Source organism: Manis javanica, chromosome 2 (genome assembly GCF_040802235.1).
Source record: "Manis javanica isolate MJ-LG chromosome 2, MJ_LKY, whole genome shotgun sequence".
Classification (NCBI taxonomy): domain Eukaryota; kingdom Metazoa; phylum Chordata; class Mammalia; order Pholidota; family Manidae; genus Manis; species Manis javanica.
The window spans coordinates 178692164-178712548 of NC_133157.1; the positions used below are offsets into that span (position 1 = coordinate 178692164).

The 20385-nt window shown below is 39.4% G+C and overlaps 1 long non-coding RNA gene, 1 other non-coding gene and 1 pseudogene across 3 annotated transcripts in view; 1 reads left to right on the plus strand and 2 right to left on the minus strand.

Moving 5' to 3' along the window:
* The window catches only part of LOC108393479 (uncharacterized), a 98293-nt gene that overhangs the window by 76502 nt on the left and 1406 nt on the right, over window positions 1-20385 (minus strand). The gene's annotated exons all lie outside the window — the stretch shown is intronic.
* LOC108396357 (monocyte to macrophage differentiation factor pseudogene) lies at window positions 8424-9286 on the plus strand (annotated as a pseudogene).
* On the minus strand, window positions 11585-11689 carry LOC118967900 (U6 spliceosomal RNA). The gene has a single exon (XR_005055232.1). It is a non-coding gene; the product is annotated as a U6 spliceosomal RNA (small nuclear RNA).

The window sequence follows — 20385 nt, forward strand, 5'->3', positions numbered from 1 at the left end:
TGGCCCCCTTTATATTAAGTGGTGTGCTTTGTATAAAGAGGAATGCCAGCAACAAGCTGAGAGGAATGTGACATACTCTTTTACATATATATGGATGATATTATCTTGGGGGCCACTTGTTCCCGCAAATTAGATGACCTCTTTAAAAGGTGCCTTTCCCTGCTCAAAAACTACAACTTTCAAATTGCCCCAGATAAAGTTCAACAAATAGCTCCTTTTAAAATTTTGAGGACTACTTTGACATTAGATGTTGTCTCCCCTGTTAAGCCCCAGTTATGTATTGAGGACACATATACGCTACCACAGCTCCAGAAACTGCTGGGGGAAATCAATTGGATGAGGCCCTGGATTCCTATAACCACAGCTGATCTTATCCCTCTTTTAAACCTATTAAAAGGCCTTGATCTAGCTTCAACAGTGACTTTAAACCCTATACATAGAGATACACTAACAAAAGTTCAACATGCCATTGATACTGCTGCCTTAAAAAGATATGATCCAAACTTGCCACTGGTCCTCTATATTATGGCAGGAGAGACCCTCCTCACTGTCCTTTTGGCAGTGATCCCGTACATTGGATACATCTATCTGTGGGAGGGGCACCCCGAGTGTACTCTATAGTGGATCAAATGGCCAACTGCATTGTCAAGGGACGAAATCTTTCTGTCCGTCTTTTTCAGTGTGAACCCCACTCTTTGATCATCCCTTTTAGGGTCAATGATTTCTCGTGGCTACAGAGAAATAATTCCAGATTGGCAATGGCCATGGAGGGCTTTCCGGGGATAGTGGACTGTCACTATGGTCCCTATAAGTGGATGAGTTCTTTTAGCCAGTTGGTATGGCAGCCGCCTAAAATGTTCCTCTCTGAGGCAGACCCCTCTTTCCCCTCTGTTTTTACCAACGGAGGTAAGCAGAGAGCCTCTATGGTAATGTTCCCCCCAGGCACAAGTGAATGCCTTCCGGCCATAACCCTCTTTCATGAGGTACAGGGCTCCACCCAGTTTAAAGAGCTTTATGCTGTTGCTTTAGCTCTGTCTGAGATCCAAGGCCCTCTTAATCTGTTTTCAGATAGCCTTTATGTTGTCAATCTACTGCCCAACCTTTTGGGTGCACACATCAGATTTGATGATAATCCCATCACTCCTTTGATGATTCAAGCCCACAATTTGTTAAAACAGAGACTAGTTCCCCTTTTTGTACAACATCGAAGGGGACATCAAGATTTGCCAAGCTTTTTGTCAAGAGGCAATGCTCTTGCCGACCAACTAGCTTCAGCCTACACAGTACAGGAGGCCCCCTTTTTTCATCAACTTACAGATGCTAATTGGAGGGGACTACACCATCGGTTCCCTCAGGTCCCCATCAGAGACTTAAAAAAGATCATTAGGACATGTAAGTCATGCCAGCCTTTTCTACAAGTTCCTCCGCTTCAAAAGGGCAGAGTGAACTCCCGAAGCCTGAGGCCCAATAATCTTTGGCAGACTGATGTCACACATTTTGCCCCTTTTGGGAAGCTTAAATACATATTTCTAACAGTTGATACCTTCTCCCATGCTTGTTGGGCTACAGCCCATATGGGAGAAAAATCTAAACATGCCATAAGCCATTTTCTCTAGTGCTTGGCCATTCTTGGCCTGCCAGATAAAATCAAAACCGATAATGGTCCCTGCTTTATTAGTAAATCTTTCACTGAATTCTTGAGTAAATGGCAAATTTCCCATACCACTGGAATTCCTCATAACCCTAAAGTACAAGCAATCGTGGAAAAACACAATCATACCCTCAAATGTCAAATAATAAAACAAAAAGGGGAACACCCCCCCCATGATCAACTAAAGATGGCATTATTTACTCTACATATTTTAAATTTTGCCAAAGGCAAACACTTCTCGCCCTTCCAAAAGCACTGGACAACAGTTACTTATCAGACGATTAGAGCCCGATGGAAGGACTCCCTTACTGGAGAATGGAGGGGCCCAGACCCCTCATTACAGCTGGAAGGGGATTCAGCTGTGTCTTTCCAACCAATGAAAAAAGGCCTATCTGGGTCCCTGCAAGGGATCTTAAGTATTACCCCCCTAAGGAGGGGGAGTTCACTGATGTCAATGATGACCCAGAAGGCCCCCCACCTCCTGAGGATATCTCTCTTCTTTCTCTCTTTCAGGGTCTGCAATGAACCCAATGATGCTGGTTTTCCTGTTAATGGCAATAAATATCCCATTAGCTAGGACAGGATTTGGAGATCCCGGTCAAGCAAGAGCCATACTACGAAAAACCATCGGAGACCCCTGCACAGCCTGCGCTCACTCCAAGGCCCCTCCCCCTGCACACTGTTATACTTCTACCAAAACCTGCCCTAATGGGCAACGGGCAGTTACACTTATGCAAGGGACAGAAAATGGATGCCCTGGGAGAGTTCTCTCTCACCATTGTTGGCCAGGCCCCAAAATATCTTCACCTGCCCAAGGGAAATCCCCCTCTGAGTGTCCTTGAACCACTTTTCTTGCCTCTGTTCATGCTCAATGCTATCAGGAGGTTATTCCCTGCACTCACCAGAACAAAACATACTGGTATGCAACTCTGATGAAAGGCAAGGATGAATATGCTGACTGTCGAAAGAATAGGGGAGAGAACGTCTACTGGAATAAATTTGCCCCTATAGGTGCCTCTGATGGGGGCGGAGTCCAAGATTAGGCTCGACAGTACCAAAATTTTAAAAACTGGTAGACAGGCTGATTGAAGACCAAAATCCCCAATTTACCACCCTCTTAGCCTCCTGGAGATCAGGGGAGAATTGCTTCTTGATCTTAAGACACAATTAATCATACAGGCTGCTTTTACCTTACTCAATAGAACCAATCCCGATTTAGCTAAGGATTGCTGGCTGTGCTTGAGGCTGGGACCATTACAAGCCAATGCTCTTCTTGTTAACCTGTCACAGACCGAGCCCCAGTGCCAGCTGTTACCCCCAAGTTCTTGAGTCTATCTAGACCCTCTTTCCCCTAAAGGCCCATGCTTCAAAGCTGACCCCCATTCTGATAATACTAGTGGGATAGATGTAGGTCGAATCCACTATTCCTTTTGCCAACAAAATATTAGTGTGAACAATACTTTTCTCTGTCCCCCTAATAGAACAGTCTTCTTTGTGGGGAAGACGCGTTTGGCTTTCTCCCAACAGACTGGATGGGGCTTTGCGCTCCAGCTGTCATTTTCCCTGACATTGGAGTGGTCCCTAATAATCAGAGCCTCCCTATTCCTGCTTTAGACCACATTGGAGGTAGATCAAAAAAGGGCCATCCAAGTTATCCCCCTGCTTATAGGCCTTGAGGTGGCCACCGGAGCTGCCACTGGGGCAGCAGGATTGGGGACCTCTCTGCATTATTATAAAGCCCTTTCTCAACAGATGATCGATGACATACAAGCTGTAGCCAGCACAATTCTTGGCCTCCAAGCACAATTGGATTCCCTCACGACAGTAGTCCTACAGAACCGTAGGGGGCTTGATCTCCTCATAGCTGTAAAGGGAGGCTTATGTCTCTTTTTACAGGAAGAGTGCTGCTTTTATGTGAACTGCTCCGGCATAGTCCAAAATAAGGTCAAGCAACTTCAAGAAGACCTCAAGAGAGGCCAAAAAGAATTACAAGCCAATTTTCTTTGGACTGAGTTACACGGGTGGTTGCCCTATACTCTGCCCTTCCTTGGTCCTATCCTTCTTTTGCTCCTACTTTTCACTTTTTGGCCCTGCATTATTAACAAGATTATCCAGTTTGTCCAAAAAAGAATTGAATCAATTCAGTTGATGTGCGTGCAGGTACATTACGAGAGAGTTGCCCCGGAAGCCAGTGACCCCTACGATCGCTGTGAACCTTATGATGAGGCCGTGTCCATTGATTCCCCCTGACTATCTCCCTGGGCGCCCATGATGGGTAAGATCTCCAAGGTGGAGACAACCTAAGACAGGCCTCGGAGGATGAGTAAGCTTGGGACAACCAAAGAGCTGCAAGGTACCCAGTGACGGGTAAGATCCCCAGAGGGGGACAACCTAAGACAGGGGCCTTGCCTGCCGGGACATCCCAGAGCATTTATAAAACAAAAAGGGGGAATTGTTGGGACCTTTTGCCTCTTTTAGGCCTGTGACGGCCGCAGACTGGAGGTTTCCATCCTCCCTCGTTACTTCCTTGTTTGTGGCCTAACTAGCTTCCCAAGTGCGCGCTCTTGTCCCTAACTCCACCTCCCCACCTAACCTGAAACCTGCCTAAAGACCCTAGTGACAGATGAGATCATCAATTCCCATTGGTTTCTGTTACTTCCTTATCTTCCCCTATATAACTAAGCCTCTGATGGAATAAAGCTGAGTTTTGCTGCGCCCTTGAGGCTGACACATCTCCTGGCTTGGTGTGGTTTTGTTTTTCCCTGGATCTCAGGGGAGGGTGTCCAAGCCGCCGACACTTGCCCTCTCACTCAGCCCCGGGGATAACGGGCTGGTCCTGCTTGTCCCCCGGCCTTCTTGTTGCTGAAGAGCAAAAAATAGCAGCCAAGAAAAATGTTCTCTATCAACATGTGAAATAAAGAATTTAAAGCTGAATGTCAATTTCATCAAGGGTACCTTCTCTTCCTCCCCTCAAATCAAGGAGTAGGTAGTTTTATCCTGATGCTGTCATGTATCAATCTATAAAAGGAACATGGAGATTAATTCAGATAGACACATTATCCATGATCAATTCTGAGGACATCACAACTAGCTGTTGATATCATAAGACTAAGAAGCAAGTAGTTGTGTGTGTATGTTCCTATTAAAATACTAGTATATAGTCTATCCTTTTCCAAAATTCTGCAATTCTATGAAAGAACTACATAAAGACCTACACTCACAACACTAAGATTATGTCAAAGTCAGGTCTGTTGGGAGAAGGAAACCTCCTTTGAGACTTTGTCCTTTGGCAGCAGGCACTGATCAGTGCAAACCATATAGATAGATTAGAAAGGGTCATTCTCTATCTGTACCATCCAACACACATACAACACATTGTGAGTACTGGACCATACCATGGCCACTAGCCACATGTGGCTATTGAGCACTTGAGATGTAGATAGTCCAAAATGAGATGGCCTACAAAATACACACTGGATTTCTAAGGAATTATGAAAAAAGGAATATAAAATATCATAAAAATTTTTATATTGTTTACATATTGAAATGCTAAAACTTTGGAAATATTTAATTAAATAAAGTATATTATGAAGATTAACTTCACTCTTTCTCTTTGCTTTTTAGATGTAGCAGCTACAAAATTTTCAATTATAAATACAGCTCATGTTAGTTATATTTCTATTAGACAGTGGTCTTAGTTCACATCAACAAAACTTACATAACTTCAGGCTATGACTGGAAGGATTAGCTGTGACTCCTGGAGACTACAAATAAAAAGTGTGATGATTGGAATTCTTAAAAGTTCAGTGTGAATAGTGGAAAACAAAATGCACTAGAAGAAAGAACATCATTCATTTTGAAAATATGGATTAAACACCAACTATTGCCAGGAACATGATTGGCATTAAACTTCTCTGAGCCCCATGGTTTCATCTGCAAAAATGGCCTCACCTAAACAGAAGAGATTGGAATGGATATAGTTTTGGAATCTCCGTCTGCATCAAGATCTATGATTCTGCACATATTTCAATTTTGAAATCAAAGTCTCTAATTGGATATAAAACTATATTAGAAAAGCTCATATCATAAATTTACAAACCACATTTTTGTGCATAATTTATTATAAGCATTTTTTTCTCAGCATGTAAATATATTTCCTTAGTTTCTAAAACATTCAATTCTATAATCAATGGTGAGCTAAAAAAGAGAGATAAAATCAAATATATTTGGTTACTATATTCTGAAAGATTTATTTTGAGATACATAAACAAATGGCTTTTCTTCATTCATTTATTCAGTAGTTAGTGAGTATAAGTCAAGATGCTATACAGGAAAGAACATCCATAAGCATAGTCCCTGTTCTCAAGTAACATGTCTGTGAAGCTTCCCCAACATCCCTGGGCAGAGTTACTTCTGAAGGTAAATTAAGTTACTCCATTGTTCATTCCTCTATTACAGCACTCAACAAGTTATTGTCCTTATTCTGATTTTATTTCTGCTTCCTTCCTAGACTATGATCTCCTAGCAAAGAACTTACTTATTCATCTTTGAACCCAGTACTTAACATATAAGAAATGCACATTGAGAAAGGAGGAAAAAGATGGCAGCATGAGAAGTGAGGCAAAAACCTCCACCTAAACCACATATAGCACGAAAATACAGCAAACACAACTAATCCTGAAAGAGCAAACGAAAAGACTACAACTGACGGCCTACATCTGGGGAAAAGAGAAGACCTCACAGAAAAGGGTAAAGTAGCAAATCTGTGATCTGGTGAGACACAAGCAGTCCCCCAAACTTCCTCACAGGTGGGAGGAAGAGAAATGGAGTGGGGAGGGAGTAAAGGCCTAGGACTGATAAACACTCACCCCTGGAGATCCGCTTCAGGAACATGAACCCACATTACATGGTGCTCTGGAAATTAGTGGAGTTGGAGAGCAAAGACAGGCAAAATACTCAGAGAGACTGAGATTCCAGCTGCTTATAGAGAACAGGTTCCCACAACTGGCTGCTCTGGGACAAAAGAAAGGTGGGCACTTTGGAAGACTTCCAAAAAGCAAGAGGGTTGCTAAAGGGACAAGGATTACACAGAGCTTGCTGCACAGGAGAAAGGACAGGTGGACAATATCATCCCAGCATACTCAGCACAGGAGGTTGGGAACTTTCCGGACCTTCAGGCACTCCATACACCTGGCTAACAACACAGCGCCAAGGACTCCCACTGCAACAGTAGCCTGCTACTCCTTCCTCCTCATCAGCACAGGTACACAAACCTGCTGCCCACACCATTGTGCCAGGCCATACAGTGGGAAGTCTGGCCTACAGCAGCTACAAGGGCATAAGGCAGAAGCTGCTCCCTATGTGCTTGGCCCACTGGCAATGGCAGTAGAGGCAGGAGCTGCAGCCAGAAAACAGTAAAGGGCTCTTTCCTCCCTACAAGCACCGGTGCCTCTCACCTGTGATCCCCACTATGGCTCCAAGTGCTGGGCAGGCCCAGAGAGTAGAGTTTCTCGGCACTAGAGGGTGCTGCCTACACAAAGTTACTATTCCACAGTAATCATCAGAAATATGAAACAGCAAAAGAATCTCATACAAACGAAAATCCCTCAAACACCAGAAAGAGGGCTAACTGAAACTGAAATAACAAAATCTCCTTGATAAATATTTCGAAATAAGTATCATACACATGCTCAGAGAGCTACAGAAAAATATTCAAGATCTCAAGGAGGACTTCAAGAAGAGATAGAAACTTTGAAAAACACAGTATCTGAAATGAAACATACAATGGAGGGATTTAAAATGAGGAAGAGGAGATGGTAAATCAAATATAAATTAGAGAACAGGGAAAGAAAGAAGCTGAGGCACAAAGAGAAAAAAGGATCTCTAGGAATGAAAGAATATTGAAAGAACTGTGTGACCAATCCAAATGGAACAATATTCACATTATAGGGTAGCAGAAGAAAAAGAGAGAGAAAAAGTGTAGAAAGTGTCTTTGAAGAAATAATTGCTGAAAATTTCCCCAATCTGGGGAAGGAGATAGTCTTTCAGGCCATGGAAATACACAGATCACCAAAATACAAGGGACCCAAAAAAAGACAACACCCAGACATATAATTAAAATAGCAAAGATCAAGGACAAGGAAAGAGTATTAAAACAAGACAGAGAGATAAAAAAGATCACATGTAAAGGAAAACCCATCAGGCTATCATCAAACTTCTCACCAGACCTTACAGGTTAGATGGGAGTGGCATGATATATTTAATGCAATGAAACAGAAGGCCCATGAACCAAAAATACTCTACCCAACAAGGTTATCATTCAGAATGCAAAGGGAGATAAAGAACTTCTCAGATAAACATAGGTTAAAAGAGTTCACCACCACTACTAAACCAGCCTTACAAGAAATGCTAAAGGGGCTTCTTTAAGACCCTATCCAAAAGCAAGAAAAAGTGAAAACTTCACTGGTTAAAGCAAACACATTCCAGATGTAGTAGATCATTCACTTAAAAACTAGTATGAAGTTCAAAAAGACAAAAGTAGTATAATTAATCACATCTAAAATTTAGTTAAGGGAATCATGAAATAAAAAGGTGGGGGGAAAAAGGCATCACATACATTAAAAGTAAAGGAGGAGTAAAAAATGTAGTGTTGTTAGAATGCATTCCAACTTAATGACCATCAACTTTATAATAATTGCTATTTATCTAGGATATCATATTAAAAAACCCCATGGCAACCACAAACCAAAAACCTATAATGTACATAAAAACAAATCCAAACAGGCAGGTGCCCAGAGGTGGAGGTGCTGGGAAGTGCTGGGCATTCGGGCGGCCTCCAGAGCAACCCAAGCCCATGAGGGCCACTTGCCCAGCCGCCAGAGCAGAAGAGACTGAGTTCCTGGCCCCCGAGGAGGAGCGGAGGATCAATGCGGTTCAAGAATCAATTCCACAGGTTCATGAACCACTGGGCCTGGCCAATGGCCGCTACAAACCAACTTGTTACGAACATGCTGCTAACTGCTACACACACGCCCTCCTCATCATGCAGGCCATCGTGGGCAGTGCCCTGCTCCATCGGCTGTCTGATGACTGCTGGGGAAAGGTAACAGCCAGGATCTATGGAATGGGTCTCTGTGCCCTCTTCTCTTCATTTCCACAGTATTTAACATTGTATCATGGAAAAAGAGCCACTTAAGGACAGTCAAACATTGTTTTCACATGTGTGACAGAATGGTTATCTACTTCTTCACTGCTGTTTCTTACACTTCATGGTTAAATATCCCTGAACTTGGACCCCTGGCATCTCATATGCATTGGTTTATTAGGCTCATGGCAGCTGGAGGAACCATTTATGTATTTCTCCACCATGAAAAGTATAGTGGTTGAGCTCTTTTTCTGTCTCACAATGGGGTTTTTTCCAGCCTTTGTGGTGACCTCAATGAATAACACCGATGGACTTCATGAACTTGTCTGTGGGGGCTTGATTTATACTGCCTAGGAGTCATGTTCTTCAAAAGCGATGGCATCATTCCATTCGCCCATGCCATCTGGCACGTGTTTTCAGCCACAGCAGCTGCAGTGCATTACTACGCCATTTGGAAATATCTCTACCAAAGTCCAACAGACGTCGTGTGATGTTTATGACCAATCTGTTCTGGGTCTCCAAACCAGTATTATTTCAATTATGATTCTTGGGAGTGGGATAGGAGCTGAGAATTGCACAGAGAAGAAAAAAAAAAAGAAGACAACTGCACTGACTTTCTTTTTATCTTTGGAATATAATTACTGTAGAAGTATAAAAGCTGTGTTCTGGAATGTTCCCCCTCACAGCAAGTAAATAAGGTAGTGAATTAATTTTTCATTTCATTCCACTATCATGAAGGACTCTGGATAGACTTAGCCACTGTTGTTAAAATACAAAACCAGAATTTTGTATTTTAATTTTACAGCTTTTACTACATGATTTTTCTAAATTACTAGGTCAGGTTGCAAAAGTCAGTGCAATGACAAAGCTTCCTTTTTAAGACAAAAATGTTTCTATCACTTTCCCACTAGCTGTGTGAATAATCAGAGACAGAACTTACACTACATTTACCATGTTTCATCTTGGCCTAATAACATGGTTATTTTTCAAATAGAAACTTAGATTTTTTGTAAATTTTTTAAGATTATTTCATTCAAGTGCATCTGTGCAGTTCCTCATTCATGTGAATTTTTGCAGCAAACTGTAAACATTCCACAAATGAAAAAACATTATACCTCTTAGGACAGCTTTATTAAGCATCAAGAAATTGCCAGTTTTTTTAAAAAACTGCAGCTTTCCAAACTTTCCTGCCAACCTCTGACTCTGAATTCCGTGCTGCTTTGGGCTATATACCTGACCTAGTTGGGTTTACCAGTTATGGAAAAGTTTTTTGATATCATTCACTTTTTCAAAAGATTCAACATTTCCTCTATGCCTTTGCCACATTTTCTTCAGGGTCCCTTTCAACAGTGGGTGAGTGTTCATATCTGTGTCAGATGGCATTTCTGTGTTGGTCATCCACTGAAAACCCCCCAAAGACCATTACAAATTACAGTGATTGGTAATATTGCCTGTTTGGTGCCCCATGATTAAGTCATTGTCACTTAGCTTTGTATTACCAGTTTGATATTCATTATCAGTTGTGGACTTAGATGCCTAAATGCACATTTCTATCTTTCTTCTGTATCTCCGGCTATACTTTTTCATTTCCATAGAAAAAATATTTAAATGATTGTTGGAGAGAGAGAAACTCATGTGTCTGTTGTCTATGGGTCACATCCTTACTCAGTGGAGTAGTATTTAATATATCAATTTTAGTTTTCCTACAGTGTCTTATATTAAGATTGACATATTAGTTGCTTTGTTGATGAATCTCCTGTTGTTGTTTTAATACATGAGATAACCTTGTCTTTAGATCAGGTGCTGATATTGACCATTTTCTAGAAATGGGTTTGATTTGACAATACATGTAGGTTTACTCATTGAAATTTTGTACTAATGTGGCTTTAAAATGGTTTGTTTTGTGGGTGTGTGTTTAGAACTCACTGATTTTGGTGAGTTATATGGGAATGAGGAACAGAAGAACTAATACTTGCTGGTGAATTCTTAAAATAGGCAAGGTACCCAATGAAAACACCAACAAGACCTCTCTGTATGACTCTGAACATCTGCATGCCTGTTGTTTTATTGTGTGTTTTAATATAACTTTTGTGGATTCGTTTAAAGTTTGTTCAAAAGTAGCACTGTCAAAACCACTAAGATGTATGTAAAACCTTGTGCTGTAGACTAGAATAAAGTTATTTCTTGGGTTTGTTCCACTGCCTCTAAATTAGATGACTGTGAGAATGATGAAGCATTTTTGAGAGTTGAGAAAAAAACAAATCCAAACATAGCACTAAAGACAGTCATAATGCACAGGGGAAAGCAAGAGAAGCAAAGAACAACAAAAATAACCAGAAACATTAACAAAATGGCAGTAACTACAACCTGTCAATCATAATTTTAAATCTGAATGGACTAAATGTTCCAATCAAAAGACATGGGATGACTAAATGGATAAAAAAAATCAAGATCCATCTATTTGCTTCCTACAAGAAACTCACTTTATACCTGAAGATACACACAGACTGAAAATTAAGGTTGGAAAAAGATATTCCACACAAATCGGAATGGAAAAAAAAAAGCTGGAGTAGCAATACTTCTATCAGAAAAAAATAGACTTTAAAGCAAAGACTAACAAGACACATAGAAGGATATTATATAATAATTAAAGGCACAAACCAGCAAAAAAGATATAACAATTGTAAACATCTACACACCCAACAGAGGAGCACCTAAATATATAAAGCAAATATTAACAGATATAAAGGGAGAGACTAACAGTAATATAATAATAATAGGAGATTTTTTTATATATAAAATGCTTGACAAATTTGTGTCATCCTTGTGCAGAGGCGATGCTAATCTTCTCTGCGTCATTCCAATTTTAGTGCATGTGTTGTTGAAGCGAGCATAATAGCAGGGGTCGGTAATGCTCCATTTACATCAATGGATAGAACATCCAGACAGAGAATCAACAAGGAAATAATAGGATTGAATGAAACATTACACTAAAGGGAATTAATAGATATATACAGAATATTACATCCCAAAAGAGTAGAATGCACATTCTTTTCAAGCGCACATAGAATATTCTCCAGGATAGATCACATGTTAGGCCATAAAGCAAGTCTTGATAATTTAAGAAAAATGAAATCACACAAGCATTTTTTCCAGCCACAATAGTATGAAACTTGAAATCAATTATAAGAAAAAAAAAAACCAGAAAGAGCATAAATGCATGGCAGCTAAACAGCATCTACTAAACAACCAATGGGTCATCAAAGAAATCAAAGAAGAAATAAAAAAAATACTTGGAGAATAATGAAAATAGAAATAGAATGGTCTGATCTCTTTGGGATGAAGGTAAAGCAACCCTGAGAGGGAAGTGTATAGCAATACAGGCCTACATCAAGAAACAATAACAATTTCAAAGAAACAAGAAAAAAAGAACAAAGCCCAAACTTAATAGAAGGAAGGAAATAATAAAGATCAGAGCAGAAATAAATGAAATGGAAACTAAAAACACATTACAAAGGATCAATGAAACTAAGAGATTGTTCTTGAAAAGATAAATAAAATTGGCAAACCTTTATCTAGATTCATCATGAAAAAAAAGAGGTCTCAAATCAATAAAATCAGAAATAAAAGAGAAGTTACAACCAACACACAGAATGACAAATGACTGTAAGAGAATTATGAAAAATTAAATGCCAACAAATTGGATAACTTAGAAGAAATGGATAAGTTCCTGAAACATATAATCTTCTATGTGCCAGGAAAAAATAGAAAATATAAGGGGACCAATTATTAGTAATGAAATTGCATGGGTAATCAAAAACTCCCAACAAACAAAATCTCAGGACCAGATGGTTTCTCAGGTGAATTCTATCAAACATTTGAAGAAGAATTAATACCTCCCCTACTCAAAATATTCCAAAAAACATTGAAGAAGGAAAGCTTTCAAATTCACTCTATGAGGCTAGCATCATCTTAGTACCAAAACCAGACTGTGATATTACACCATACATAAAAATAAACTGAAAATGGACTAAAGACCTAAATATAAGACCTGAAACCATAAAACTGCTAGAGGAAAATATAGGCAGTAAACCCTTGAACATCAGCATTAGTAATTTTTTTTTCTGTAATAGTCTCCTCAATCAAGGGGAAAAAAATGAAAAAATGAACCAGTGGGACTACCTCAAACTAAAAAGTTCTGCACAGGAAAGGAAACCATCAACCAAACAAAAAGCAACCTACTGAATGCAAGAATATATTTGAAAATGATACACCTGATTAGGAGCTAACATCCAAAATACATAAAGAACTCATACAACTCAACACCAAAAAAACAAAGAATCTGATTTTTAAAATGGACAGAAGTCCTGAATAGACATTTTTCCAAAGAAGACATACAGATGGCCAACAGACACGTGAAAAGTTTCTCAACATCACTAATCAGGTAATACTACAATAAGGCATCACTTCACACCATCAAAAAGGCTAGTATCAACAAGACAAGAAATAACAAGTGTTGGTGATGATGCAGAGATAAGGGAACACTACTGGTGAGATTGCAAATTAGTGCATGGAAAGGAGTATGGAAGTTTTGCAAAAAACTTCAAAGAAATACCATATGCTCCAGCAATTCCACATCTGGGAATCTACCTGAAGGAAACAAAATTATTAATTTTGAGAAGATATATGCATCCCTATGTTTACTGCAGCATTATTCACAGTGGCCAAGATATGGAAGCAACCTAAGTGTCCATCAATAGATGAATGGATAAGGAAGATGCTGTACATATATACAACGTAATATTATTCAGCCATAAAAAAGAAAGAAATCTAGCCATTTGTAACAACATTGATAGACCCAAAGGATATCATGTTAAGTAAAACAAGTCAGAGAAAGATGAATACCATATGGTTTCACTTATATATGGAATCTGAAAAACAAAACACACAAAACAGAAATAGACTCATAAATACAGAGAACAGACAGTAGGTTACCATGGTTGTGGAGGTGAGATAGGTGGAGATAAGAGGCATAAACCTAAAATTTTAAAATAATTTGGTATAGGGATGGAAGTATACCAGAGGGAATAGAGCTCATAATATTGTAATATCTTTACATGGTGACAGATTGTAACTAAACTTATTACAGTATGCGTTTAACAGTGTACATAATTGATGAATCACTAAGTTGTTCATCTGAAACCAATATAATATTGCTTATAAACTAATATTTCAATAAACAATGACTATAAAAAATAAAAACAAATAATACTACATCATTATTAGATACATACATACAAATAGGCATGGAAAGAATATGTACCACCTTAAAGATAGTAATTATCATGAGAAAAAAAGAGAGGGAACATATAAAGGGGTAGGGCTTTAACTTATCTGGAGCTTTAGCTTAAAAAAAATGAAGTAAATACGGTAAAATCTGCTCTGTGAATATATAGGCATCAGTTATTTATTTTCTGTGTGTTTGACATATTTCATAATTTAAAAAAAGAAACAATGCCCAAAATAAAATTTTAAAACACTCACAAAAATCCTATTGTTATTAGTTTGTCTTCATGCCTACTATATTTGTATATATATATATATTTTTTTTATTTTGATATCATTAATCTACAATTACAAGAGCAACATTATCGTTCCTAGACTCCCCACATTATCAATCACCACCACATACCCTATTACAGTCATTGTCCATCAGTGTAGTAAGATGCTATAGAATCACTACTTGTCTTCTATGTGTTGTACAGCCTTCCCCGTATCCCCCCCTATATTATGTCTGCTAATGGTAATGCCCCTTTTTCACCCTTCTCCCTCCCTCCCCATCCACCCTCCCCGAACCCTCCCCTTTGGTAACCGCTAGTCCCTTCTTGGAGTCTGTGAGACTGCTGCTGTTCTGTTCCTTCAGTTTTGCTTCATTACTAACTCCACAAATGAGGGAAATCATTTGGCACTTGTCTTTCTTTGCCTGGCTTATTTCACTGAGCATAATACCCTCTAGCTCCATCCATGTTGTCACACATGGTAGAATTTGTTTTCTTCATATGGCTGAATAGTATTCCATTGTGTATATGTACCACCTCTTCTTTATCCATTCATCTACTGATGGACACTTAGGTTATTTCCATACCTTGACTACTGATAAATAGTGCTGCAATAAACACAGGAGTGCATATGTCTTTTTAAATCTGTGATCTTGTTTTCTTTGGGTAAATAATTAGGAGTGGAATTCCTGGGTTGAATGGTATTTCTGTTTTTAGTTTTTTGAGGAACCTCCATATTACTTTCCACAATGGTTCCCAGCAACAGTGTAGGAGGATTTCTTTCTGTGCATCCTCACCAGCATTTGCCATTGTTTGTCTTTTGGATGTTGGCCATCCTAACCGATGTGAGGTGATATCTCATTGCTGTTTTAATTTGCATTTCTCTGATAATCAGCAATGTGGAGCATATTTTCATGTGCCTGTAGGCCATCTGAATTTCTTTATTGGAGAAGTGTTCATTCAGATCCTCTGCACATTTTTTAATCGGGTTATTTGCTTTTTGGGTGTTGAAGCATGTGTGTTCTTTATATATTTTGGATGTTAACCCCTTGTCAGATATGTCATTTATGAATATATCCTCCTGTACTACAGGATGTCTTTTTGTTTTACTGATGGTGTCCTTTGCTGTACAGAAGCTTTTTAGTTTGATGTAGTCCCATTTGTTCATTTTTTATTTTGTTTCCCTTGCCCAAGGAGATGTGTTCAGGAAAAAGTTGCTCATATTTATATTCAAGAGATTTTTGCCTAGGTTTTCTTCTAAGAGTTTTATGGCTTCATGAATTACATTCAGGTCTTCAATCCATTCTGAGTTTACTTTTGTGTATGGAATTAGACAATAATCCAGTTTCATTCTCTTACATGCAGCTGTCCAGTTTTGCCAACACCAGTGGTTGAAGGGGCTGTCATTTCCCATTGCATATCCATGGCTCCTTTATAGTATATTAATTGACCATATATGCTTGGGTTTATATCTGAGCTCTCTATTCTGTTCCATTGGTCTATGGATCTGTTCTTCTGCCAGCACCAAATTGTCTTGATTATTGTGGCTTTGTAGTAGAGCTTGAAGTTGGGGAGTGTACTCCCACATTTATTCTTCCTTCTCAGGATTGCTTTGGCTATTCAGGGTCTTTTGTGGTTCCATATGAATTTTAGAACTATTTGCTCTAGCTCATTGAAGAATGCTGTTGGTATTTTGATAGGGATTGCATTGAATCTGTAGATTGCTTTAGGCAAGATGGTCATTTTGACAATATTAATTCTTCTTTTCCATGGGCATGGGATGTATTTAAATTTATTGGTGTCTTCTTTAATTTCTCTCATGAGTGTCTAGTAGTTTTCAGGGTATAGGTCTTTCACCTACTTGGTTAAGTTTATTCCTAGGTATTTTATTCTTTTTGATGCAATTGTAAATGGAATTGTGTTCCTGTTTTCTCTTCCTGCTAGTTCATCACTAGTATATAGGAATGCAACAGATTTTGTATATTGATTTTTGTATCCTGCAACTTTGCTAAATTCAGTTATCAGTTCTAGTAGTTTTGAGGTGGATTCTTCAGATTTTTTATGTACAATATCATGTCATCTGCAAACAGTGGCAGTTTAACTCCTTCCTTACCAATCAAGATGCCTTTTATTTCTTTGTGTTGTTTGATTGCATGGCTAGGACCTCCAGTGTTGTGTTGAATAAAAGCAGGGAGAGTGGGCATCCTTGTCTTATTCCCAATCTTAAAGGAAAACCTTTCAGCTTTTTGCTGTTAAGTATGTTGGCTGTGGATTTATCATATATGGCCCTTATTATGTTGTACTTGTCCTCTAAACCCCTTTTGTTGAGAGTTTTTATCATGAATGGGTATTGAGTTTTGTCAAATGCTTTTTCAGCATCTATGGAGATGATCATGTGGCTTTTGTCCTTCTTTTTGTTGATGTGGTATATGATGTTGATAGATTTACAAATATTGTCCCATCCTTGCATCCCTGGAATATTCCTACTTGATTATGATGAATGATCTTTTTGATGTAATTTTGAATAAGATTTGCTAATATTTTGCTGAGGATTTTTGCATCTATGTTCATCAGGGATATTAGTCTCTAATTTTCTTTTTTTTGTGGTGTCTTTGCCTGGTTTTGGTATTAGAGTGATGCTGGCCTCATAGAATGAGTTTGGAAATATTTCCTCCTTTTCTGCTTTTTGGAAAACTTTAAGGAGGATGGGTATTAGGTCTTCTCTAAATGTTTCATAAAATTCAGCAGTTGAGCCATCTGGTCCAGGGGTTTTGTTCTTAGGTAGTTTTTTTATTACCAGTTCAATTTTGTTGCTGGTAATTGATCTGTTCAGATTTTCTGTTTCTTCCTGGGTCAGCCTTGGAAGGTTGTATTTTTCTAGAAAGTTGTCCATTTTGTCTAGGTTATCCAATTTGTTAGCATATAATTTTCCATAGTATTCTCTCATAATCTTTGTATTTCTATGGTGTCCATAGTGATTTTTTTCTTTCTCATTTCTGATTCTGTTTATGTGTGTAGACTCTCTTTCTTTCTTGATAAGTCTGGCTAAAGATTTATCTATTTTGTTTATTTTCTTGAAGAACCAGCTCCTGCTTTCATTGATTCTTTCAATTGTTTTATTCTTCTCGATTTTATTTATTTATCCTCCAATCTTATTATGTCCCTCCTTCTACTGACTTTGGGCCTTATTTGTTCTTCTTTTTCTAGTTTCATTAATTGTGAGTTTAGACTGTGCATATGGGATTGTTCTTCTTGCTGGAGGTAGGCCTGTACTGCAATATATTTTCCTCTTAGCATGGCCTTCGCTGTGTCCCACAGATTTTCCAGTGTTGAATTACATTTTCATTTGTCTCCATATATTGCTTGATCTCTGCTTTTATTTGGTCATTGATCCATTGGTTATTTAGGAGCATGTTGTGAAGCCTCCATGTGTTTGGGGGATTTTTCATTTTCTTTGCATAATTTATTTCTAGTTTCATACCTTTGTGGTCTGAGAAGCTGGTTGGTACAATTTCAATCTTTTTAAATTTACTGAGGCTCTTTCTGTGGCCTAGTACATTATCTATTCTTGAAAATGCTCCATGTGCACTCAGAAAGAATGTGTATACTGTGGTTTTGGGTGTTCTGCAGATGTCTGTTAGATCCATCTGTTCTAATGTGTTGTTCAGTGCCTCTGTTTCCTTACTTATTTTCTGTCTGCTTGATCTATCCTTTGGAATGAGTGGAGTGTTGAAGTCTCCTAAAGCAAATGCACTGCATTCTATTTCCCCCTTTAATTCTGTTAGTATTTGTTTCACATATGTTGGTGCTCCTGTTTTGGGTACATAGATATTTTATGATGGTTATATCCTCTTGTTGGACTCCCCCCTTTATTATTATGTAATGTCCTTCTTTATCTCTTGTGACTTTCTTTGTTTTGAAGACTATTTTGTCTGGTACAAGTACTACAACTCCTTTTTTCTCCCTATTAGTTGCATGAAATATCTTTTTTCATCCCTTCACTTTTAGTCTGTGTATGTCTTTGGCTTTTAAGTGAGTCTCTTGTAGGTAGCCTATAGATTGGTCTTGTTTTATCCACTCAGTGGCTCTATGTCTTTTGATCGGTGCATTCAGACCATTTATATTTAGAGTGATTATCAATAGATATGTACTTATTGCCATTTCAGTCTTTAGATTCATTGTTACCAAGCTTCAAGGTGAGCAGTACTGGTGCCTACAGGCAGGAAAGAGCTCTTTCCTGCTTGCTGGCTGCAGTGCCTGTTTCTACTGCCAGGGCTATTGTGCCAAGCACACAGGGGGAAGTCTCTATGCTACTCCCTTGTAGCTGCCAAAGGCAGGCTGCCCTCTGGCTGGCCTGTAGTGATGGTGGGGGCAGCCTGTTTGCAAGCCAGTGCTGGCCAGGAGGAAGGAGCAGCAGGCTGCATATCACCATGGGGGCGCTTGGAGCTGCACTGCCAGCTAGGGGGATGGAGAACCTGAAGCTCCCAAAAGTTCCCAACCTGCTGGGCTGAGTGTGCCAGGACGATTTTGTCCACCTGTCCTTTCTCCTGAGCTCAATCTCTGTGCAATCCTTGCCCCTTTAGCAGCCCTCTCACTATTGCAAAGTCTTTCAAAGTGCCTGCCTTTCTTTTGTCCCGGAGTGGCCAGTTGTGGGTGCCTGCTCTCCCCAAGCAGCTGGAATCTCAGCCTCTCCAAGTATTCTGTCTATCTTACCTTTCCATCCCCACTTATCTCCAGAGCACCATGTCATGTAGGTTCATGCTCCCAAAGCTGATCTTTAGGGCTGGGTGCTCAGCAGTCCTTGGCCTCCACCCACTCCCTGCTTTGTTTCACTTCTTCCTGCTGGTGAGCTGGGGTGGAGGAAGGGCTTTGGTACTTTACCCTTTTCCGTGAGGTCTGCTCTTTTTCCCAGGTGTAGACAGTCTGCTGCAGCCTTCTTTCCTGTCACTCTTTCAGGATGAGTTCTATTTGCTATATTTTCCTATTATATGTGGTTTCAGGAGGAGGTTTCTATCTTACCTCTCATGCTGCCATCTTTAAGCCAATCAGCTGAATTCTATATGAAAGTAAGGCGCTGGCCATTTGAAGATCTGAGGAAGGAGTTTTCTAGGCAGAAAAAATAGTAAACAAAACTGCCTCTGAAATGATCTTGCTATATGCTAGGAACACAAAGATATTGTAGTTCCAGCACAGTGGGGCAATGAGAGAAGGTAGATGGGTAGGCAAGAATGAGATACAACCTTAACAGCTGGAGTAAGGACTTAAAATTTTATTTTAAGCACAGCAGGAGCCTTTCTTAGTCCACTGGATCCACTATAGAAAAAATACCCTAAACTGGGTAGCTTATAAAGAAACAGAAATTTATTTCTCACAGTTCTGGAGGCTGGGAAGTCCATGACCACATGGCAGTAGCTGATTCAATGCCTGATGAGAGCCTCTTCCTCATTGATAGTCATCTTCTCAGTGTAACAGGATAGAAGGAGAAGGGGGCTCTATGGAATCTTTCTTAGAGAGAGCACTAATCCCATTTATGAGGGCTCCAGCTTCATGAGCTGAGCACCTCCCAAAGGCCACATCTCCTAATGTCATCACCTTAGGTGGTAGGATTTCAGCATAACAATTTTGAGGAAACACATTTAGATGATTCAGTAGAGGCTCTGAAAGGTTGACATGTTATGAGCTTCATTTTTGACTGTGCATTTCAGTGTGTAACTGTGGACTTGGAGAGACCTATAAAGGCGGTTTGCCATAAAGGTGAATGGTAATAGTAGCTTAGATTACAGTGATATAGAAGAAATGAAGGAATGCTTCAGGACGTTTTCGAAGTGCAAAAGATGGAAATTTCCAGTGTGCCTGGGGAAAAGAAAGAATGACTCCTAGGTTTTCATTTGAACCAACAACTGGAGGGTGGTGCCATTTTCTGAGATACGGAAGCTGGGCTAGAGATGGGAATGGGATTCCGGGGCAGGCAATTTGCCTAAATCATCCCTCTCTCTGGACTATTTTTCCCTCCTTCTTCACCTAGTTAATCC